Source organism: Petaurus breviceps, unplaced genomic scaffold (assembly GCF_028583685.1).
Source record: "Petaurus breviceps papuanus isolate PSGF00001 unplaced genomic scaffold, PetGlider_PUasm1.0 67, whole genome shotgun sequence".
Taxonomy (NCBI): Eukaryota; Metazoa; Chordata; class Mammalia; order Diprotodontia; family Petauridae; genus Petaurus; species Petaurus breviceps.
In genome coordinates, this window is record NW_027186446.1 from 2,253,799 (window position 1) to 2,280,140 (window position 26,342).

Consider the following 26,342-nt stretch of genomic DNA (forward strand, 5'->3'; position numbering starts at 1 on the left):
AGGTTAAAAAGTTAGTAAAAATCAGAGATGGGATCATAATATTAACACACGTGATTCATATATAAAACTACTGAGAGGTTCATCATGATAGATTAATTTTGTGACCCATTTTGACAGATCACTACCCTTTTTAAGGTATACCTGATGTCCATAACTCACCTTTATCAGCCATGTTCCTAACACCACATATCTTGCAGGTGGGGGACTGTGGGTGTAAACACTGAATATAGTGACAGTTTTTTTCATTGTGTTTAATTTTGCTGATGTTTTTGTTTCTTTTTGTTTTTTATTGTAAGGGGATCATTCTTGGGGATGAGTATATTTGTATATGTAATCTATGAAAAAATAAAATATGTTATGTAACTATTTCAAAAGAATATATTATAAAATTATCCTCTCATATCCTTCTTGATAAGATAATAGAAATTAATTGAATATAATATATTTGGTGTTCAGGAAAACACTTGAAAGAGTTTTCATGCTGATCTATGTCTTGTGGAGAAATATAAGCCACATGAGAATAAAATAAGAGGGACTTAATACTGTTTGAATTTCTAGACCTCAAGTCATCTTTAATAGTCAGTATCAACATGGAAGGATGTTTCTGATGGAGTTGTCCAAAGATATATACTTAGTTCTTCATTGTTCAACATATTCATCAACGACTTGAGTGAAAGTATAGATGACATGCTTTAGAAACTTGAATACATTGTAAATCTAGAGGAATAGCTAGCATATTGGATAAAAGCATCATTATAAAAAAATAATCACAACAGATTGGAGTAAAAGGTAAGTCCAATAACTTGATTATAAGAGAAAAACTCATGGGCATCAAACAAAACTCAATCGTATACTGTCCTGTAGGATAGGAGAAAACATGAATAAAAACAGTTTCTGGAAAAGAGATGTTGACATTTTAGTGAACTCCAAAGGTCTATTTAAATTCAGAGTCCAATACCAACAATAACCACAAGAAAGAGATAATACACTCTTTGGATGCTTTGAGAGGTAGACTATGCAAACATGAAGGGAGTTATAGTTCTGTTCTCTGGCTTTAAATACTACATTTCAAATATGATTTTCACTATTGAGCACCACACTTCAGGAATTAAAATGCACTGAAGAAGGTCATCAGGAGAATATGCCATATGAGCATTGATGAAACTATTAATCAATCAACAAGGATTTTCAATCACCTTTGGAATTGCCCAAATTGCTGAGTATATAAAGAAAAAAATAAAACCATTCTTATTCTCAATGACTTAAAATTCTTTTGGAAGGGGGGCAACAGCCCTGCACTCACACACACAACCCCCACGTCTATCTATCTATACATACATGCATACGATAGAGATAAATATAGATAGATATAGATAAATATAGATATACACAAATACATACATGCACATATATCTATATGCACGAATGTGTCAATGTATACACATGCACACCAGAAAAATAAACACAAGATAATTAAAAAATAAATTAGAGAGAATCAAAAACTTGAGGGGCACATAGTTGAATTCATCTTCTTTACTCTGACACTGCCACTACTCTAGTACAGGCAATAATCACTACATGCATAGATTATTGCAGTAGGTGGGTCTGTGTGCCTCAAGTTTCTCCTCACTCCAATCCATCCTCCATTCTGTTGTCAAAGTGAATTTCCTAAAGAACAGGTCTGACCACTCCACCTCCCACTAAATAATTTCCAGTGCCTCCCTTTCACCTCCAGGATCAAATGAAAATGCTCTGTGGCATTCAAAGTCCTTTATAACTCCTCCCCTTCTACCTTTCCAGTCTCCTTAGACCTTACTCCCCACTATGTGCTCTTTAATCCAGCATCACCTCTTTGCAGTCCTACAAAGGAGATACTCCATCTCATAGCTCCAGGCAATTTTTCTGGCTGTTCTAGATCCTGGAATGCTCTTCCTTTTCATCTCTGCCTCCCAGTTTCCCTGGCTTCCTTTAAGTCCTAATTAAATTACTATCTTCTCCAAGAAGTCTTTCCTAACTCTTCTTATTTCTAATACCTCCTCTCTCATATTTACTTCTAATTAATTTATCCTGTATACAGTTTATGCATATTTGTTTGTTTGTTTGCTTCTTGAAGTTAGAAATTGTCTTTTGATTCATTTTTTTGTACGCCCAGTACTTAGCAGTACCTGGCACTTAGTAGGCACTTAATAAATGTTTATTGAATGACTTTTCTTTATTGCCATCATTCCTAATCTTCCTTGCAATATACTATCTTTCAATTTAAAATGGTGAACTGAGTTCCCTTCAGGACCTGGATGATACCATCCTTGGTCAACAGACAAAGATTCCAAAGTTCTTTGGGGTTTTGTAAACTTCAATGAGTCTGTGACTTCACTTATGTAGGGAACTCCCAGTAAGGAAGTTTCTTTACCATTGCAAATTAGACCTATCTATGTAAATACTAGTTTAGGCAATTGACTAGAGCACCAAAAGGTTGAATGGGTTGCCTGGGTCACAAACTCCATAGAATTCAGAGTTCGGCTTGAACTCATGTCTGCCTGACTCTCTAAGACCAGTTTTCTATTTACTATTTCACAATGTTTCTCATATCATGCATTTTTATGAAGTATCAGTAACACAAAGATAAAATCATTCTTCAGAAAGGAAAACTAGAGCTTGGCGTAACAATGAGGGAAAAAATCATAAAAAGATACTTCATACAACCAATGGGCATTAATCATTCTGAAAAAGACAGTTCAAGATGTGAGATAGCTATACTGGTGACTGCACTTGTTTATTCAGTTAAGATACAGTCTCAGGAAGAAGATGGATATTAAATCTTCAAGCTAATACACATAACTTAGGACAGAATTGGTATGTGTTTTTTCTTTCAGAAAAATACAAAGCTTATGTAAAAAGAGTAGAATCTCAAAAACTCCCATGAATATGATTTTTTCAATATGCTCTGAGATGGTAACTAATTGGGATTGTTCAGAAGCCTCTTAGTACAGGTCATACTGAAAGAAACAATATCTACTTAGTTTGGAATGGGTTAACAAAGAAAGCAATGTTCATTAAATGTTATATGTCTGTTTCTTGTTGACTTCTTAATCCAAGTTAAATGCATTTGTCTCCACAAATCTTTTCCTGATCTTCCCAGTCAGAAATATTATCTTCTTCAGCTAAACTACATCATTTTATTTATGGCTTTGTTAGGCACATATGTTCTATTTTAGTTAGGATTAGGATTAGAATTATTTCTCTATTTGTTATGTAGAGTTGAACTGGTTCACCAAAGAAGCAAGATGGAGAAGGGATGGGAGTGTAAGATTCACAAATGAATAAAGTATTAAAAACAAAACAAAACTAAGGGAATGGAGATTCCAGGGAAGAAGAAAACAGGCTTAGGGATCAAAAGGCATAGATGAAAATGGAAATATATAATATATATATATATATATATATATATATAGAGAGAGAGAGAGAGAGAGAGACAGAGAGACAGAGACAGAGAGAGAGAGAGACAGAGAGAGAGAGACAGAGAGACAGAGAGAGACAGAGAGACAGAGACAGAGACAGAGAGAGACAGACAGAGACAGAGGGAGAGAAAGTTCATGAACATGGAAGCAAATTATTATTTTATTTTTTTTGCTTTTTGGAAGGAGGATCACAGGGCAATTGGGGTTAAGTGATTTGCTCAAGGTCACATGGCTAATAAATGTTAAGTGTCTGAGGCAGGATTTAAACTCAAGTCCTCCTAACTCCTAGGCCAGTGCTGTATATACTGCACCACCTGGCTGCCCCAATATTTTTCAATGATGACAAGGTCAAAGGTATGATCACATCTATGTGAGGCAGAATCAAGATGTAAAGGAGTGAATGTTGGGAATACCTGTACCTACATCTATATACTTATATTCATACCCATACCTATTCCTATACCGATATTTTATACTTATCCCTACCCCAACATCAACACTGTAGTTATACCTATGCCTTTACTTATACCTACTCCTATACTTAGAATTATGCCCATCCCATACCCATTTCTAAACATATTCCTATACCTATATCTAAATTATCTATGTTTTATATTGATACAATATAAATCTATATATCTCTTTATATGAATATTATAAACACATATGTGCGCAAATATATCATCACCATTTCAATGATTCATAATCTCTAAGTTATGTGGAATGAACAGTTTTCAAAATATAGGGAAATAACAGAGAAGATTAAAATACTTGTTTTCCCCCTGCTATTGGAGTTGCACCAAGGATGTTTTCAATGAACCTACAAAGGTATGATCTTGTAACAATGCTCACATGTAATTACAAAAAAACCAGTTACTTTACTCACCTGTGCAATTATACAGAGAACATTTAGATGTGAATAAATAACAGCAGGAGAGGGCCTTATGCCAGTACTGTTTCTGTCTGAATCCCATTAAAAGGGTAAGAAGAATGAGAAAATAATAGTAATTAACAATAACAACCAAAAACCTCTCAAGAACCAACCCATCACATATAGTCTGTTGCAGAAGGGGGAAAGAACACAAATTAGGGAAATGCCAGCCTAGCTGATATACAGCAAGGACTCTTTGTGCTCTAATATCATTTGAGTAGCTATAAACACTTGAACTGAATCTAAAGTACTGACAAAGTGGGCTTTAGCAATATCATTGACTTGGTTAGCATATTGATTAATGTGATGTAACTCTTTCTAAGAGTACTTGCCATATGGGAGGCAAAGAAATAGATTGAGTGCCATTTCATAGCAAATGACCCTTTTTAAAACCATTCTTATTGTCTACTTGTCATCAAGTGGAGAAAAGCAGGTAGAACTGAGACTTGTTCTTGCCCTACAAGAAGACAAGACACACAGGCACAGATCACCACTTTTGAAACTCAAATTGCAGGAAAGGCTTTAGTGCTGATGACACTGTCCACTAAAGCTAGAATGCCATGAGTGTGCAGGAAATGCACTGAAGATAAGGATAATTTTATTATATGCCCATACTAAGTCCTCATAGAACTGGAAACAGACTTTTAGATGAGGAAGTCATATACTTTTTATCAATAATAATTTCAGTTCTAAGTCATAGAAAAATTTATTGCTGTTAAGTGCAGGGTAATCACAAAAAAGGACAAAAACTTTCAACCCTGGAGACAAGATTCAAAGAAATGGGAGCTTAAGTTGAAGAGCTACTAAAATCTTTAGAGAGAATGTTTAAGCTGATATCATTGAAAATCTTCACTTAATACAAAGGTCCAGAAATAATGTCTAATTAAGAAATGAAAAAGAACAATATTTCTGCAATTTCAAATGATTTTGAAAAGGTGATAGGAATACTTAGATTGGAATAGGAAATGATACTTTTTTTAGTTTGATGTCAGAAATTTAATGAATAACTCAACAAAATAGAGTAATTAAAAATGTTTGGAATTGACCATAGCCATCATGAAAAAATGCATTCTTCTGAAACACAATACAGAGAGTATATAAATATCTCAAGATCTGCACATGGAAGCACATGTAGAAAACATATTTTTATCGTAAAAAGTAACCAGAGGTGCTCACTTCAGCAGCACATATACTAAAATTGTAACGATACAGAGAAGATTAGCATGGCTGCTGAGCAAAGATGACACAATGACAAAAAAGATGACACAAATTCATGAAGTGTTCCATATTTTTAGGGGCAGCCAGGTGGCTCAGCGAGTAAGAGCACTTCCTCCAGTGTCAGGATGACCTGGGGATCAAATCTGGGCTCAGATACTTAGCACCCACCCAGAAATAACTGGCCATGTGACCTTTAGCAAGTTCCTTAACCCTGATTGCTTTAAAAAAAAAAAAAGTAACAAGAGGAAAAAATATAGGACGATAAAAGAAGACATGCAAGATTAACCATCAAATATCACAATTGACATGGAGATATGACTGAGCAATTCTAGAGATCTGAAGACAGACAATGTATGATTAAATATTATCTAGCTAACATATACTTTAAGAAATTTGAACTTCATATTATCTAATTAAAATCAATACAACATATGCTGATAAGATTGCATATCACAAACAACTGTGTATCAGATATTCTAGAATCCCTTAATCAGCAATTATAAACAAAAATCCAAAGGTTAAGATGATAAATTGAATAAATACAGAAAATGGAATATAATGTTAAAAGCATAATCAATTGAAAAAAAAATTGTTACAAGGGCCTGAGATGTAAGTCTTATTCTGCCAGTAGCCTCCCCAAACATAGTTACATGGCAAAATGAGACAGTTATTTATATAATCTCTCCTACCATTGGGGTGATGATGTAGGATTTCTATCCCTATCCCTTCTCCTAAGTACAAATATTGGGAATACAATAACAAAAGTGAACAGTTCCATTCTGCCTTCAAGGAAATTAGATTACATATGCAAAAATAATTCTATCAATTTTTCTTTTTTGTTTGAGGAGCCCTAAAAATTGGTGGAATTAGGAAAGTCATCAGGAAAAGAAGGAAAACTATTGAACTTTATCTTTAAGGAAAGGGGAGGTGGTTCTAATAAGCAGTTGTAGTGATGAAGTATCTTTCTCCATGCTTAGCATTGAAAGAGAAAAAATGATGGAATGTTAAAAAGAGAAAAAAAGGGAATTTGGCTAGGATAGAGAATGTATAGAGCAGTGTTTAACAAAGTCTGAAGGGTAGATTGAAATCAAATTGTCAAAGATTTTTAATGACAAACAAAGGAGGATATTTTTGTTTCTATATATGTTTGTTTCTGTAAATGGAGTCATTTGAGTTTATTGAATATGGAGTTGACATTGTCACATCTATATTTTAGGGGGAAATCTTTAGAAAACTATGGAGGGCTAATTAGAGGAAGAGAAAAAAAACTTGAGGCAATGACACTGTTTAAGAGGCTCTTACAATACTAGTGAGGAGTGATTTGGATTTGAACTGGGGTACTGACACTGGGAGTAGAGAGAAGAGGACAGATGCAAAGATGTATATGTACAACAATAAGATTTGATAATTGATTGGACATGTGAGGTGACAGATAGTAAACTGTTGACATTGGAACCAATATTACCAACATAAGTAACTAGAAGGATTGTGGTGTCTTCAAGAGTAATAGTGGAGTCTAGAAGAAGAGTAGGTTTCAAGGAAATATAAATTTGAGAGGGGAGAGGGACAGAGACAAGACGGCATAGAAAAAGTAGGAAATTGCTTGAACAGGTCTCCCAATTACCTCCAGTACCTGTAAAAATTAATCTAAACAAATTTTAGTGCTAAAGAACCCACAGAATGACAGAGTGAAATACCTTTCCAGCTGAAGGCAGCCTGTCAAGCCAAAAGGAAGGGTCTGCCACAGTGGGCAGGGAGTGGCATGCTGTCCCTTGTAGTCTGCTCTGGCACAGACCAGCAGCACAACCAGGCCAGAGCACATCTCAGGGGACTGAATCACTGGCAGCTTTGGCATTTTCCAAAATTCTCAACCCACAAATGCAAACGACAAAGTAAAAGGTCAGCGGGGAAACCCTGTTGGACTTGGGTGAGAGAAGAGTGCAATCCGGCTCCCTGCTACTGGGGCATTGGAGGTGGTGGCAACTGTTGTAGTGGTGATACTGCTTTCAGAGCTCCAGGCCCACAAATGGTGGGGGGACCAAGCAGCTTATCAGAGGGCAACTGCAGGGATCTCTTTGTTGAGGCAGAATTCTCTTGCTTTGCCCTACTTGCATCTAGGTTGCAGTCTTGGATGGCTGGCCTGTGGTGAGGAAGAGTGATGGAGTGGCAGAGTTGTGACAGCTGTGAAGAGGAATTCTTCTTCACAGTTAGAAGGCAGGTGCCTAGGAGTAGCTCTAATGACAGCTGTGCCAAACCCCAGAAATTTAGGACACAACACTCTCCACTCTGGAAGCAGAGTTCTATCATGGCAAAGAGCTCAAAAGTCAAGTAATTGGCCTGCAAGATGAGCAAACAGAGGAAGTGAAATAAAACTATAGAACTGTTTTTTGTTCACAAATAGGATCAAAACATAGAACCAGAACAAGACAGCAAAGTCAAAACTCCTGCCAAAAGCCTCCAACAAAAATATTAACTGGTCACAGGCCATGGAGGATCTTAAAAAGGATTTTGAAAATCAGCTAAGAGATGTAGAGGAAAAATTGGGAAGAGAAATGAGAATAATACAAGAAAATCATGAAAAACAAGTCAACAGCTTGCTAAAGGAGACCCCCAAAAACCACTAAAGAAAATAATTCCTCAAAAATAGACTAACTCAGGGGTGGCTAGGTGGTACAGTGAATAGAGCACCAGCCCTGGAGTCAGGAGGACCTGTATTCAAATCCAGCCTCAGACACTTAACACAAAAACTATTCGTGTGACCTTGGACAAGTCAGCCTCAATTGCTCTCCAAAAAAAGGCAAAAAAATAGACTAACTCAAATGACAAAAGAGGTGCAAAAAAAAAAATGAGGGAAAAAAATGCCTTAAAAATCAGAATTGGCCAGATGGAAAAGGAGCTTCAAAAGCTCCATGAAAAAGATAATTCCTTCAAAATTAGAATGGAGAAAATGGAAGCTAATTACTTTATGAGAAATCAAGATACTATAAAACAGATTCAAGCAAATGAAAAAATTTGAAAGCAATGTGAAATATCTCATTGGAATAACCACTGACCTGGAAAATAGATGTAAGAGAGATAATTTAAAAATTATTGAGCTACCTGAAAGATATGATGAAAAAAAGAGCCTAGATATTTTATCTTTCAAGAAATTATCAATTCAAATTGCCCTGATATTCTACTACCAGAGGACATAATAGAAATTGAAAGAATTCACCAATCATGTATTGAAAAAGATCCCAAAAATAAAACTCCTAGGAATATTATAGCCAAATTCCAGAGTTCCCAGGTCAAGGAGAAAATATTACCAGTAATCAGGAAGAAACAATTTGAGTATTGTGGAAACACAATCAGGATAACAGAAGAACAAACACTTTCTACATTAAGGATCAGAGGACATGGAATATGATATTCCAGAGGTGAAATGAGGTAGAATTTAAACCAAGAATCACCTACCTAGAATAACTGAGTATAATAATTCAGGAAAAATATGGAAATTCAATGAAATAGAGGACTTTCAAGTATTTTTGATGAAAAGACCAGAACTGAACAGAAAATTTGATTTCTGAATACGCAAGACAAGAGAATCATGAAAAGGTAAACAGGATAGAGGAATTGTAAGTAACTTATTAAAGTTGAACTACTTACATTTCTAAATGGAAAGATATTTGTAACTCATGAGACTTTTCTCAGTATCAGGATAGTGTAAGGATTATGGGATTTAAAGATCTCCCATGCCCCATGGACGTGCTGACATAGCAGAGCAAGAGAAAGTGAAAAGCCGAGCTAATGGTCCTGCGGTTGGCAGTTGGTGGCAGTTGCCTTTTTTTTTTTTTTTTTGAGTTAGGACTCCTGCTGAGGACTGCCAGGGGCCGGAGCTGCTGGGAGCACTCTTCCAGGATGCTGGGTGGTTGCTGTGAGTGGGGAGAGGAGGACCTTTGCCTGAGTTAGCCTGTTCTGTTTTAAAGGCTTGAAAATGTGGGTGCTTTCTACTTTATCTACCTGTGCCAATATCATAACTACTCTGATGGCTTTCACTTTCTGGTTTTGGGACTCGGTCTTTTGGTATCTTAATAAATTTTCTAGTTTATTTCCCCAAATGGCAAACCTGATGTATTTTGTGATGGATAATTATATCAGCATATTTGTAATCTCTATAGGCATTGTGAATATGGCATTGCTGATACAGATAGTTGAAACAAATATACATGCACACATACACACATTTATGTACTCACATATATACATGTATAGGTTCGTTTATGTGTCTATATATGTGTGTGTGTGTGTGTGTTTATGTATATGTGTGTGCAAGTATACATCGACAGAGGGCACAGGATGAGTTGAATGTGAAGGGATGATATCCAAAAAAATAAAGTTAAAAGGTGAGAGAGGATATATTGGGAAGAGAAAGGGGGAGATAAAATAGGGTAAAATATCTCACATAAAGGAGGCAGGAGAAAGCTGTCACAATGGAGGGGAGAAGTAGGAATGTGAAAGGGAATGAGTCAACCTAACTCTCATTGGATTTGGTTTAAGCAGGAAAAACATACACACTTAATTGTGTATTTATGCTGCAGTAAAATAGGGGGTAAGGGGATAAGAGGAGGGGTGATAGAAGGTAGGGCAGATTGGGGAAAAAAAAGGTAGTTAGAAGCAAGCGCTTTTGAAAAGGGACAGGGTCAAAGGAGAAAATAGAATAAATAGGGGATGGGATAGAATGGAGGGAAATATAGTTAGTTTTTCACAATATAGCTACTATGCAAAATCTTTTGCATAACTACACATTTATAACCTATATTGAATTGTTTGTCTTCCCAATGGGAATGGGTGAGAAAGGAGAGAATCTGGAACTCGAGGTTTTAAAAATAAATGTTAAAAAATTGTTTTTATATGCAAATTGGAAATAAGATATATAGACAATGGGGTATAGAAATCTATGTTTCCCTACAAGAATGTAAGGGGGAAGCAGATAAGGGAAAGCAAATGTGGGGTGTAGGAGAGGCCAGACTAGGGAAAGTGGTAATCCATATGCTTGCCATCTTAGGGTGGGAAGTAGGGGAGAGATGGGGGAGAAAATCTGGAAGTCAAAATGTTGTGGAAATGGATGTTGAAGATTAAAAATAAATAAATTCTGGAATAGAAAAAAAGAAATATGAATTTGATTTTGGACAAGTTGATTTTGAGATACCTTCAGTATACCTAGTTTGAAACCTCCATTAAGCTGTTGGTCATGTGAGACTAGCATTTAGGAAAGAAATTGGGTATAAGTAGGTAGATCAAGGAGTACGCTGCACAAGGATAATCTCCTCTTTCCACCAACTGACAAAATTTTTGTCCTGAAATTCCTCAATTTTTTGTGGGGTTTTCCTTTGAATTTTTCTTGTGTTCCCTTTTATTGCAATAATTTTGTATATATTTAATTATAAGACCCACTATGTTTTGCAAATAAGCTAGTGACTTAGATATTCTACAGAGATTCTTTAGATCCTGGGTAGTTAAGAGCAGGCAAAAATGTTACAACTTAAAATTACTTTATATAAGCATGTGTGTTTGTACAGAGAATGGCAGGGGTGCAAGGATGCCAAAAATTCAAGGTTTATCTCTAATCCATTGACTGTTGTACTACCCCAAAAGCTTATTGTAATATAAACCCAAGTGTCCAATTTCTTGATTCTGGTCTCAGTCTGCTTCTCCTTTAGGTTCCACATCTTCCCAAAGGAATTCCCATTTTGATTTTAAAAACATTTAGTAAGAATATGCATGAGAACTCCAGTGATGTTAGAATAAACTCCAGTGGATCATTGAAAGTATAGACAGAAAGGTTTATACAAACTTTTCAGCATGCCTGATGCCTGGCAGTCCTTTATTAATGACACTGTCAAACTTTGTATTGTGCTCAGATTGGCGAAGGGAAGCTCCGTGCTCACCGAATGTAATTCAGGAACCAATAAAAGTTGATTACATACATATGAGGCGTCTGGGCCAGGGGTAGGATTGTTGGATGGCTTACAAAGAAAGTGTCATGTTTCATCTTCTGTGTAGGGTTTATGGGATGCCTGCATGAAGCCACAGACATTTACAGAGTCCCTTTCACTAAACATCATGTAAACAGAATCATGTTTTTATTCAAAAGTACATCTGCAAGATCATAGTTCAGAAGGAGGGCTCATTTTCAGCATCTTGTCTCTTGTTCCAATGGCAGATTGTTGTCAGAAATTAAGTGAGTAATTAATAGGCACCAGAGGTCATCTTTAACTACTTTCAATGAAGAAACGTACTTTATATTCAATGATTGGTGTCTAGTCAAGTGGGGGGGGGTGGACATAAGGGAAGGATCCCATGCAAGAAATTAACTATTTCACCAAGAACCATTAGGCACATAACATTCAATTTACTCATCAGCATTAGATTATTAGTTGGTAAGGGCATGGCCTTCCACCGTGAATGGAAGCAACTAGGTAGTAAACCTATTTTCCTAAGAGAGCTTTGCCCAGAGCAGTAATACCCAAGAATTATTCTAACTAGCACTGAAATGCAGCCACCTCTGGGTAAATACATGGCAGCTGTTCAACAGCTATACGACACAGCTGTTTTGGAACAGGAAATGAGGGAGACCCTATCCAGTGAAAACTACAGGGAGTTTTTGGTGAGCAGAATGCAATTACCCCAACTGGAAATTTGCCAGGCCGCAATGGTAAACACCCTGCTTGTAGGAAAAGTACCACGGGACCATCTCCCATATAGGGTTTCCTAAACAGATGATGGAATGAGAATATAATTATGATCATCTTAATCACTATATGATAATTATGATAATGTTAATAACAATAGCATTTTTCATTAAGGACTTTCCTCCTTTCCTTGGGGCTGGGAGAGAACTAAAGTATGCAAAACATGAAATTACTTTTTTTTCTTTTAAGTCTCACCAAGATTATTATCATCACCACCATCAACCAAAACATATTAAACACCTACTTTGTGCTTAATAGGTACAAGAGGATACAAAAATGTGTAAAATCCAATTCTTGTTCCCAAGAATATTCCAATGTATTGCTCTATGATCCTCTAATTATTTGTTTTATCTCCAGCCTATCTCCTCCAAAATTTATTATTCATATAACTATCTTAATATTCCTAATTCACAATGCTGTTATACTCAAGAACTTTTGGTGACTTTCCATTGCCTGCTGAATAAACACATGCACACACACACACACACACACACACACACACTTTTGATTCTGATTTTCAAGACTCTTCACAATGTAGCTTTAGTCACACTTTCCAGTGTTATCATTTACCATTTCCTTTTATATTCTCCAATTTCCTACTAAACTGTACTGTCTTTTATCCCCTTTTCTCATTCTAACCTCTCTCATCATCTTCCATACCTCTATACTATGAGTCATCTGCCTTGCATGCCTGAAATGAAATTTTCTCATCTGTGGTAGGAGAAATACCTACAACAAATATGTATGGGAGACGTGTCTATAAGACTTGAAAGTCTCTTTTACATAAGTGAATTTTTCCCCTGAAACACAATTAAACTGTTTTAAAGACTAAATTGTTTCCAAGGACTAAAACTTAAAAGGTTGACATAGTTTCCCGGTTACCTAAGGCAAGGAAATGCAACATAAAGTAGTAGGGCTCCTCAGACTTGGATGATTGTAAGGTTGCTGTCTCCGTCAATACACCCTTGTGACTCAGAAGGACATCCTGATAAATGTGGAGGTGAGGGGAGCTGTGGCAATGGAACCAATACTGTATCTTTGTTGAAAAGCATTTTCATCTATTGTTGAAGAAACTTCCCTTGCTAAGTGTTAGATCACCTGCAAATGTCTCATTGCATTCCTATCCCAAGCCTGGACTTTTGGACTAGACTGAGCCAGGCCTGGTCAAGAAGACTACCCTAAGTAGTAGAACCAGGCGAATATTGTACACAGTAACAGCCACAGTGTGTGAGGATTGATTTGATAGACTTAGCCCTTCTCAGTAATGCAAGATCCTAAAACAATTTCAAAGGACACATGATAGAAAATGTTAGCCACATCAAGAGAAAGAAGTAGGGAGCCAGAATGCAGAATGAACCAAACTATTTTCTGTTTCATTTTATTTTTTTCTCATTGTTTTTCCCATTCATTACAATTATTCTATGCAACATGATGAAGGTGAAAATGTGTTTAATAGGAATGTATATGTAGAATCCATATAAGATTTCAAGCCATCTTGGGGAGGGAAGGGGAATGGAGGAGGAGAAAATTTAAAACTTATAGAAGTGAATGCTGAAAACTAAAAATAAATAATTTAATATAAAAGAAGCCCACTGTAATCATTTGTTAGATTTTATCTCTTCTAATAAAGAGGAACTCCAATATCATTTCCTTCATGAAATGTTACCTGATACCACAGCCTTTTCTTCCTCTTCAAGTGATACCAAATATTTTTGTACCTTCTCTTTTGACCTTATCTCATTCTCACTTTTATTACAGTAATTTATGTACACGTATTTACCTTACATTCTATTGTAAGTTGTTTGAGAGTGGGCTCTATTTTGATTTTATCTTTGAATCCTTACTGTCTATCAAAGAAACTTGCACATAACAGGTGTTTAATGAAGGTTTGTTGGATCTATTTGTTGAGATGGGATATGTATATTAATAGAGAACCATCAATGTCAGTACACTGGTGCTATAGGAATTCACAAGAAAGATATCTGATGACTGACTTTCAAGAAAGGCTTTAAGTAGAATTAAGTTGTAGCTAGGTCAGGAAGCAAACACAGATTTTAAAGAAGTGAAGAGAAGTGGAGAAGGTCATCTGAGATGGAAGACATCCTTTAAATAAAAGTAGGGAAATGGGATTAAGGAAGGTGTGTTTAGGAAACATATAAGATGCCAATTGAGTAGTGGAAGATATCAAATTGGTGACATAGATTTACAATATAATAATTTATTTTTACAATTTATACTGTTCTTTTCCTACAATGACCTTATGAGGTTGATAATGAAAATGAAATTACTTCCATTTTATGGATGAGGAACCCAAATCTTAGAGAAGTTTAGAGGCTTGTCTATCATCACGTAGAAAATAATGATGGAGCTGGAACTGGAATCTATGTTTATGAACTCCAAAGCTCACTTTCAACTGCACCAGGATATTTTGAAGCAAACAAAAATTTATCAAATGCCAGCACATGATAAAGAACCATTGAATGGTCCTTATGCTCAATATTCACTGGTGGCATTTACTGTTTCAAGGTAAAGAACAATTCTTAGGTTTACACATTCTAACACTTTTCAGCATCCTAGTTTAAAATTATTTATGAGGTATTTCTGAAGTTGAAGCCATTAGAAAGGTCAAACATGACTAGTGACTAGAAAATTAACGATCACAGAGTCAGTTAAAAAACATATATATTATATTGCGTATCCTTGACATAAACATCTCATAAGTTGTTTGTGGAAACCTACTCTGAAATGAATTACATAAGAAGAAAAAAAATGATTAAGTCATTTCAAAATTTCTTGAAAGGCAACAGAGTGCCATAGAAAGACCTCCATTTAAAGTTAGGAGACCTAGATGTTAGTCCTAACTTTTTCCCTTTCTAGCTGGGAAAAGCTGAGTAAAATACTCCTTAGAGATTCAGTTTCTTGATCTGTAAAATAGAATGATTATCATCATCTTCATAATCCTCCTCCTCTTTCTTATTGTCACCTTACAGAGTTGCAAGTCTGTATATAAAACATTTAATAAATTTTAAAGAACTATTTCTAAGTACCAACTAACAACATTATTTAATTGTTTCTTGAGGGAAAGGAGACTTCTAAAATATTAGAAAAAAGATTTTCTCATGAAGCCCAGTCACAAATCCTACCTCTACAGTTGCTTACTAACTCTATAATACTGGATAAATCATTTTATTTCTCCTAATCTAAATTTCATTCAAAATTTCATTATCTATATATTTAATTACCTATATCACAAAATAAAATGACAGTACTAATCTGATACCTCCTTTATTGTTTCCATAATGGAAAATAATCAAACTAATTGAAAGGATTTTTGACAAGCATTTTATTTTGTGGACCCATCAGATGACCACTACAATAAAACTTCACATTTTGAACAATAATTGATATTTATATGGCAACTCAGAGTTTGTAAAATCCTTCTCATAAATCAATTCATTTTTGCCCCCAAACAATTGTATAAGCTAGGCACTGCATATTGTTCAAAGGAAGTAATTAATACTCAGAAAAGAGAAGTGATTAAGTAGAGGTCACACAGGAAGCATATGCTACTGTTAGGTTTTGTAGCCATGCCATCTTATCTCCATGTGCAGAATTGTATCCACTACAACAAACTGTTGCCTCTTCAATTTTCATGCCCTTCATTCAAATTAAAATGAACAAAGAATTTTGGGAAAATATTTATTGCTAGATATAATTTTCATCATTGTCCTTTTAGATTCAATTTAACCATCCAAATTGAAAGGGAAAATGATTCAAGGTAGTCACAGATTTTAGTCTACCCAATAATAATGCTATTTTTGTAGGGAGCAAACAAAATCAAGAACTTAAGTTCTGAAAATCCAATTTTAACAGGTACTGTAAAGTGCAGACTCACTACGACTATGTTGGATCTCCAGAACATGCCTTTAGGGTTATCCCTGAAAGGGTAGGGAATGGTATTGTTTTTATTACTTTATATCACTAATCCTCAACTGTGAATTACCCATGAGGATTATGAATTGATTATCATTTACTTAACCAGACCCGACTATTAGAAGTGATTGTTTACTTACTAGCCATGTGACCTTGGGCAAGTCACTTAAACCCAATTGCCATACTGTAGCAGCAAGCACCCCAGCATCTCCAGGGTGGCTGCCAACACAGGTTCTTAGATCTGCTTGTCTAAAGGAAAGCAATGCAAAACAGGCTAACAATCTTTCTTTAATCAATCAAACATATATTGTTTACCTAGTTCGGGGGAAAATGCCAGTACTTTGAACTTCAGAGTATACAGGCAGAAACTTTTCAAGCAGACAGGCCTCCAACTGTCCAACCATTACATCCATACCAAATCATAGTTACCAGAGAGGGAAGCATCAACATCTGGGATTTTCAAAGCCAGGGAGCTCTCAATGGCTGCCCAGAGTCTCATCTGATCAAATCACACAACACTTCTCAAAGTGAACCTCAAAACAAAGTCTCATATCAGGGATTACATAGCCTTCTCCTGGGTCAGAGAATGTAACAACCCTCTTGACCACTTCCCAATCACAAAGCATCAAGGTGTGGGCATTCCTGAAAAACAAGCCTCCCACCACAGACTCCAGGTGCACTTAACCTAGGGGCAGGGAAGATCTTAAAAATTTACATTCCTGAAACACCTGCCTGCCCCACTCAAAAAAAAAAAAAAAAGAAAGGATTGTTTAGAACAACCCAGGATCAAGAGTGGTGAAAAGGTGATGAGGTAAAGGAAGGAATTTGCCTAAGCTACTCCTCCAAATACTTTTAAATAATGACTCTAAACAAATTCTAGAGTGGCAGAAGCCACAAAATATTTAAATGAAACATTTTTCCAACCCAAGATAATTTATAAGGTTGTTAGGAATAGTCTGTTGCATTAGGATGAGGGTGGAATGCATTCTACCATAGACCATACCCACACAAAGGAGGCCCCAGCAAACCAGGAGCAGGCCTTGGGAGTCACTGAATTAGCAGCTGCAGTTGCTCCTCTCAGATTTCCCAGATCCCAGATGGTAAGGGGATTGGACAATAGGTCAGAAGGAGATTTGCAGGGGTCCCTTTCCTGGCACCAGGATCCAAACTCTGTTTCATTGCCTGTACTTGTATTTGGGTCCCAGTCTTAGGACTAAGTCCCATTGCAAGAAGGAATACTAGTACAACAGAGCTTATGGTCACTCATGATCAGGGATGCTTATCATAGTTCCAGGGTTGAAAAGACTCTAATCACTCACAAACCAGTGAACAGTAGAGGAGAGTAATAAACACCCCTCTTACTAGATCATAGCACTTTGGAAGATCAAAACACTTACCAGTTCCCAGAATTACCTCTGAACATAGAGATAAACTGAAGCTTCAGATAGTACACCCTCTACCCTGGAAGCAGAGCCCCCCTTTAGCATAGAATTTAAAGAATTTAAAGAATAGTATGAAAAATGAGCAAATGATAGAAAAGTGATCTGACTATAGAAAATTAAGATGGTGAACAGTAGGATTAAAACCCACACTCAGAAGACAACAAAGTCAAAATTTCTGCATCCAATGTCTCAAAGAAAAATATGAATTGGTCTCAAGCAATTGAAGAGTTCAAAATGGATTTTAAAAAACAAGTAAGAGAGGTAGAAGAAAAAAAATTGAAAGAGAAATAAGAGTGATGTAAGAAAATCATGGGGGAAAAGAGTCAATAGCTTGGTAAAGGAGGCACAAAAAATACTGAAGAAAAAATATCTTAAAAAACAGAATAGACCAAATGGTAAAAAAAAAAGGGACAGAAATCCAATAAAGACAAGAATGCCTTGAAAATCAGAATTGGACAAATAGAAAAAAAGATATTCAGAAATTTACTGAAGAGGGTCGGCTAGGTGGCACAGTGAATAGAGCACCTACTCTGAAGTCAGGAGGACCTGAGTTCAAATCCAGCCTCAGACACTTAAAACTTACTAACCTTGTGACCTTGGAAAAGTCACTTAACCCCAATTGCCCCACATCCCCTCTCCAAAAAGCAAAAGATAAATAAATTTATTGAACAGAAGAACTTCTTAAAATGTAGAATTGGCAAAATGGAAATGGAATACAAAGCTCACTGAAGAAAATGATTTCTTAAAAGTTAGAATTGGGCAAGTAGAAGCTTTATGAGACATCACAAAACAATCAAACAAAATCAAAAGAATGAAAGAAGTGGAAGATAATGTGAAATATCTCATTGGAAAAATAAGTGATCTGGAAAATATATTCAGGAGAGATAATTTATGAATTATTGGACAACATGAAGTGATGATCGAAAAAGAGTCTAAACATCATATTTTAAGACATCATCAAGGTAAACTGTCCTGATATTCTAGATGCACAATATAAAAAAGAAATTGAAAGAATCTACCCCTCACCTTCTGAAAGAGATCCCAAAATGAAATCATCAAGGAACACTATAGCCAAGTTCCAGACTTCCCTGATCAAGGAAAAAATACTGGAAGCAGATGAAAAGGAAGAATTCAAATATAATGGAGCCATAGTCTTGATAACATATGATGTAGCAGTTTCTACATTAAAGGCTTGCAATAGGATATGCCAGGAGGCAAAGGAGTTAGTATTACAACCAAGAATCACCTACCCAGCAAAACTGAGTATAATCCTTCAGGGAAAAAATGGATTTTCAATGAAATAGAGGACATTCATGCTTTCCTGATTAAAAGACCAGTGCTGAATAGAAAATTTGACTTTCAAATAGAAGCTTCAGGAAAAGCATAAAAAAAGTAAACAGTAATGAGAAAATCATAAGGGATTTAAAAAGATTAAACTGTTTTCTATTCCTACATGGAAAAATTATATTTATAACTCCTAAAAACTTTCTTATTATTAGAGCAGTTAGAGTAGAATTAGACAGAAAGCAGAATTGTGAGTTGAACATGGTGGCATAATTTTAAAAAGTAAGTATGAGAAAGAAGAATGCATTGGGAGATATGGAAAGGGAAAAGTAGAATATGATAAATTATTAGACATTAATGAGGCCTTAAAGAGATTTTACAGTGGATGAGAAAATGGAGGAAGTGGGAAAGGGAACTCATGAACCTTGCTCTTATCAGAACTGGCTCAAAGAGGGAATAAGATACATATTGAGTTGGGTGTAGAGATTTTTTACTGTACAGGAAATTAGGAAGGAAATGGAATGAGAGAAATGGTGGGGTGAACTAATAGATGTGAGAATTATTTGGGGGAGGTAAAATTCAGAAGCCAATCACTTTTGAGAATGAGTGGGGTAAAAGGAGAGAGGGAGAACGTTAAAGGGGAAAATGGGATAGAGGCAAATACATAGTTGGTAATCATTACTGTGAAAAAACATTTAAAGTGAGTTTCTCTCATAAAGACTTAAATTCTAAAACATAGAAAAATGAGTAAAATTTATAAAAATGAGAGCCAATTCTCAGTAGATAAATGGTCAAAGTATATAAAGGGGCAATTTTCAAAGTAATCAAAGATATTAATAGTTATATAAAATACTCCAAATCACAATTTTTTGAGAGAAATGAAAATCAAAATAAATCTGAGCTACTATATCACACCTGTCAGATTGGCTAATATGACAGAAAAGAAAAATGACAAATGTTGGAGGGAATGTGGGAAAACTAAAATAACACAATAACACTAATATACTATTGGTGAAATTGTATATTGATTCAACCATTCTGGAGAGCAATTTGTAACCATGTACAAAGGGCTTTAAAATCATGCATACCCTTCAACCAAGAAAATCATTACTAGATCTTATGCCTTCAAGAAATTTAAAAAAAAGAAAAAGACCTGTGTATACAAAAATATTCATAGAAGATTTTTAGTGGTTGTAAAGAACTGGAAATTGAAGAGATCTTCATCAATTGGGGAATGGCTGAACAAAGTTTTGTATATGACTGTGATAGAATATTATTGTATTTTAAGAAAAGATGAGAAATAAGGGTGGCTAGGTGGCGCAGTGAATAGAGCATGGGCCCTGGAGTCAGGAGGACCTGAGTTCAAATCTGATCTCAGACACTTAACATTTACTAGCCGTGTGACCTTGGGCAAGTCACTTAACGCCAATTGCCCTCCAAAAAGCAAAAAAAAATGTAATGATGAGAAGGATGTTCTCAGAAAAATACATGTGAAGACATATGTGAACTGATGCAAAATGAAATGAGTAAAAACAGGAGAATGTACATGTTAACAGCAATATCGTATGACAATCTACTATGAATAACTTAGCTATTCTCAGAAATGCAATGATCCAAGACAATTCTCTAGGACTTATGATGAAAGGTTGTGTTTATTTCCAGAGAAAGCACTGATAGAGTCTGAATGCGGATCGAAGATACTTTTTCTTTACTTTTTTTTGGTTATTTTCTTTCTCAAGAATGACTTACATCAGGGCAGCTAGATGGCGCACTGAATAGAACCCTGGCCCTGGAATCAGGAATACCTGAGTTCAAATCCAACCTCAGACACTTAACACACTTACTAGCCACATGGCTTTGGGCAAATCACTTAACTCCAATTGCCCTCCAAAAAACAAACAATAAAAAAATGACTTACATGGAAATGTGTTTTATATGACTGTACATGTATATGCTATATCAAATTGCATGCCTTCTCAGTGAGGGGTTGTGAGGAGGAAGGGAGAAAATTTGGAACTCAAAATTTTAAAAAAATGTTAAAATTGTTTTGCATATAATTGAAAAGATAAAATATTAAAAAAGAAAAAATAATGAAAAGTTTATTAAGGGTATAAATAACACCGCTTCCAAAATCTGCTCTATATTCTCCCACAATCATTTTCAAATATAGGGATAAGTGAGCAAATCATTATTAATTGATATATGGCAAAAGGGATGTTCACAACTCCTGAAAGTCCTTTTGATGAAGTCCTCAGGATAATCCTCTTATGTACTGTGAAGCAATTGAAGGATCTTTGTAGAGGCTTGAATTTTGTAGAATCAAGAGTCCTTGATTCCTAATGCACACAATCAGCTTTGACTAGAAGATGGAAAATTCGAAATTCTCTTGACCCATCAAAACTTGCAAGAGCCTTTTCTGATCAAAGGGTGAATGTGAGAGAGGAGAAAACTCCAACCAAGTTCAAAATAAGTGCACTACTCTCTCCCATTAGATTGCTTCTCAAAGGTTTAGCTAAAACACTCAATCCTTTCCACTTGCTTGAATGTTTCAGATTTTGAATTAGCTCTTCAGTTTAATAGAGGCACCAGCAGGTTATTACTGTTTCCTCAGATGATCTAAATATTTTTCCAGTGTAATATCATTTTAGTTGATCAAGTACTTTCCCCTCAACCTTTATTTAAAGCCTATGATTTATTTATTGAGATAACCTCTAACTTGTTTAAGGTATCAGAGTATATAATTTTAAAAATTACTTTAAACAGAGTGGAATGAAGATTGATTTTTCTCAATCTGTACTCTTCCATAGTCATGCTTTCAAAATAAGAAAGCAAAACCAAGTTTTTAAAGCCTTTCATTATGTAGTAAAGCTTATCTTTCCAGTCTCGATATACATTCCTTTCCATGCTTTATGTGCTAGGCAAACTTGACTTATCTACATTCTTCATTCATTTATTCAACTCCTGTCTTTGTGCCTTTTATCTGACTGTCACTCATGCCAGGAACATACTCCTTCCTCATTTCTTTCTCATAGAATCCCTCTCTTTTTTTCAAAATGAAGTTCAAGCACCACATTCTATGTAAAGACTTATGCCAATCACCTTGCTCATGAGCATGCTTCCTTCCTAACAATGTTGAAATTATGTTGTATTTATTTTGTAAGTGTTTATTTGTTTATTCATGTGTATTTTTATGTTGTGTCCCTGGATAGAATGTACATTTCTTGAGAACAGGAATTTCTTCATTTTTTTTGTTTGTTTTTCAATGACAAAAAATAGCACAGTGGAGAACACCTAGAAATAGTCGGAGTATATTAAGTGTTTGTTGTTAGTTGAATAATGTCATTTTTTAGAAAATCAGTGATTTGAAACCCTTCTTTGATTATAAAACCATTACAGTTACGATCACCGCCACCACCACCATCATTGTTGACATCATCATCATTGCTAATATGGACACATTATATATTTTATATTTTTTACTTTTTATTGAAAGTGCATTTGTATCAAATTTGTCATTTAATGGCTTCACAAAACCCATGGAAGTATCTGGAGAGACCTATGAGATTTCCCCAAAACAAAATAGGGAAATACAACTGTAAATTTTCCAGAGTTGTGCATAAACCGAGTCACAGGTTTTTGATAAGGGCAGCTTACATTTGAACAGTACTTTACAAATTGCTTTCCTCACAACAATGGTGAGTTAAGTAGAAAAGAAGATATGAATCTTCCATTTAAAAAAAATTATTACTCTGTGTTGGTGATTTCCTTAACGGAAAGAAGAAATTCTGGTGTATAAATTCCCTCTATTAATGCAGAACAGTAATTCACATCTAATTTATAATTTTAGAGTTGTCTTGGGTACAGAGAGCTTAAATGAATTAATAAATGTTACACTACTAATAGGTTGGAGGGAGGCAGGACATGAAGACAGTCTTCCTGACTCCAAGGTGGCCATCTATTCACTATAGCACATAAACCCTTCTCCTTATTTTATAGTTGAACAAGATGAAGCTCAAACAGTTGTTAACTTGGCCAAAACAATATAATTAGCAAACTACAAAATTAAGATCTGAATCCATGTTTTCCAACTCCAAACTCAGCACTTGTTTTCTATTAGAACATATTTTTTCCAGCTGTTTTATAGTCTGAAATCTGATTGATTTATTACATCTCTTTATTGTTATTCCAATTTGGTCCATAACTACCTCTTTTAAGAAAAGACAGACCAACTTTTATGTGATACTGTTCTTTGTTTAGAATCAGATACACCACATGATAATTCATCCATCTGCAGGTGGTCATGGGACTGTACACTGATGGAATTTTACCCAATATCCTATTCTATGGAGAGAGTAAAATGTAGCAGTATTTTCTTTGGAGTCAGAATACACAGGTTCTAATTTTGATTTCATTACTACTATCTGAATGAAATCAAGCAAGCCACAATTTTCCCAGGTTTTGATTTCCATATCTGTATAATGACAGGGTTGGACTTTACAATTTCCCATGCCCTAATAAGTCCACCTAAAATAAAGGGGAATGTTTAAAGAAATTCTTCAAATAATTTTACCTATAAACATTTTTCAACATTTTTTGCATATATCAAGATTGTGATTCTGACTTAAATTATATGGATAATGATATCAGTTCTCCATTTCCCTCTGAATTAATGGATACTATTTTATAGAATAAGTATGTATGCATGTTTGTGAAAATTTATAAGGTTTTTCTTGCCTCTATAGCTACTTATCTGCTTCTCGTCAGAGTTGTTAAAATGGAAAAGAGATGGGATAATAAAAAAAATAAGGAAAGAAAGCAGAATGATAAAAAATATATAGTAATTGAGACAATCTATTATACTTTATGGGTCTTTCTATACCCAAAAACTGGTTTGGAGAAAGGGGCCAGAATAGAAGTGGTTGAAACCACTAGTGAATGAATTCAACTATTACCTGCCTCTTGTATACATACACAGGCATAGACTTAGACACTTCTTCTGATGCCTATGCATTAATTTCTCTTCAACACATTATTGTAATTTCCTCCATTCTATTTTATTCATTGTCATCTTCTAGAACACTCAGATGCTGTTTATCTTTAGGGTAGGCACTCCCAATTCTTCATTAGAAATGGAAGAAATAATTTCTTTATTTGAAAACTTGATTTGATATTAAAGGGTAGTATTTAATCATCAAAACATTGATTTTAAGACTGTACATACAGAGATAAATAAACATAGCAATGCAAACTAGATTTGGAAACTGATTGCATATGTGAGATGAGGAAGAGTGAATTGTTGTGCATAAGAACAAATGACAAATTAAGTAAACTGGAAAAATGGTGGAGACTTGACAGAAAAAGAGAAGTTTGGAAGTGGGGTGGGTTTAAAGTAAAAGGGAATGAATTCTATTTTTAGACATGTTTAATTTGAGGTCTTTCTGGAGAATGCAGTTTTAAATGTCCACTAGACTGCTGATAATGCTGAACTGGAAGTTAAGGGAACCACTAGGGATAAAGACATAGTTCTTGGGGTCATCTGCTTAGAGATTAACTAAGTCTATGAAAGCTGATGAGGATGAAAGATAACACTATTTAAACCAGTATGGACGCAATACAGGGTACCACTTCTGTCCAGAACAGAACACAGTAGTCCAGATATGCTCTGAGCAGAGAAAAAGGGAGAGGAACTATTATATTACTTGGTATTATTAATTAATTTGTTCATTCATTCATACATACATATATACATATACACCCACATATATGTTCAGCTCTAGTGTTTCATTTAAATTCCAGTTCAGCCTAGTGGATATTTAATGTCCTAGTAGGTATTTAAAACTGCATTTCCCAGAAAGATCTCAAATTGAACATATCTAAAAACAGAATTCATTCCCTTTTACCTTAAACCCAGTCACTTCCAAACTTCCTTATTTTTGTCAAATCCCCACCATTTTTCCAATTTACTTTATTTGTAATTTAATCTTATGCTCATCACTTCACTCTTCCTCATCACACCTAAGCAATCAGTTTCCAAATCTAGTTTCTTATGCTTTAACAAGATATTTCATATTCCCCCCCACACACTTAGCCACCACCCTAGTTCAAGCTGTCATCACCTGTCTCCTGTCATCACCTGTCTACTCAAATGCCGTACTAATTGAAATCCTTTTATCAAGTCTTTCCCCTATCCTCCATACTTTTACCAAAGGGTCTTTTCTTAGGTGCAGATCTTTTCTTCTATTTTCTTCTAATCTTTATCCATGGTCAATTTTACCTTGGTTCTTATGACTCGTTCTAGTAAATATTTGAACAAAATCATTTCTCCTGAATATTCTCCTGAAGACAAGAAGCTTTTCTTTTGAAAAAGAAATATTTAATTTTAACATTTTTACAAATTTTGACTTCCAAATTCTCTCTCCAACCCATCTTTCTCTACACCCAAAGAAGACAAACAAATTAATATTGATTATTAATGTGATATCATGCAAATTAAATGTCCAAATTAGTGATATTGCAAAAAAATTATAAAGTGATAAAAATATACTTTAATTTGTTCTCTTTCGGATACAGACCTAATAGTGTATTGCTGGGTCAAAGGATAGGCACAATTTAGTAGGCCTTTGAACATACTTTCAAATACTTCTCCAGAAGAGTTGGACCAATTCACAGCTCCGCCAGCTGTTTACATGTATACTTATTTTACCTCATCCCCTCCAGCATTTGTCATTTTTGATAGGTGTGAGCTGCTTCCTCAGAGTTGTTCTGATTTATTTTTCTTTATTGGATACTGAGAGCATTTTTATTTGGCTAGAAATATTTCTTCTTTTTCTTTTCAAAAGTGCCTATTCATTTCATACTCTTTGAGAATGTGGCTGGTTGGTTGTTGTCCTTCATTTTGAAGAGGCCCAAAATGACATCAATAGGCTAGTCAAATGATAGTGTGTCTTACTGTGGCTAATCAGACCATAGCTGAAATGTTCTACCACAGGATGGGCACAAATAGTACATGTGAACATTTTGGGGTAGATTCTCTAAGTTTGTGCATCTTTCATTTCTTTTTATTTTTGTATTCATTCATTCATTCATTTAATCAAGTGCTTTATTAACTTCTAGTTTACAACATTCATTTCCACAAGATTTTGAGTTACAAATTTTCTCCCTGTTTTTCCCCTACCCACACACAACCCCAAAATAGCAATCCTACTGAATATACCCTTCTCCAATCTGCTCTCTCCAATATTTTCTCCCATACCCCCTCCGATTTTCAAGAAGAGCACAGTCTACCTTTATGCCCCAGTGCCTGTAGATATTATTTCCCAGTTACATGTAAAATAATACTAATAAT

General features: G+C 35.1%; 1 non-coding gene across 1 annotated transcript; it reads left to right on the plus strand.

Moving 5' to 3' along the window:
- Positions 1 to 5,557: 5,557 nt before the first annotated feature.
- Positions 5,558 to 5,664, plus strand: LOC138173940 (U6 spliceosomal RNA). Its single transcript, XR_011171587.1, has one exon. It is a non-coding gene; the product is annotated as a U6 spliceosomal RNA (small nuclear RNA).
- The last annotated feature ends 20,678 nt before the right edge of the window (positions 5,665 to 26,342 follow it).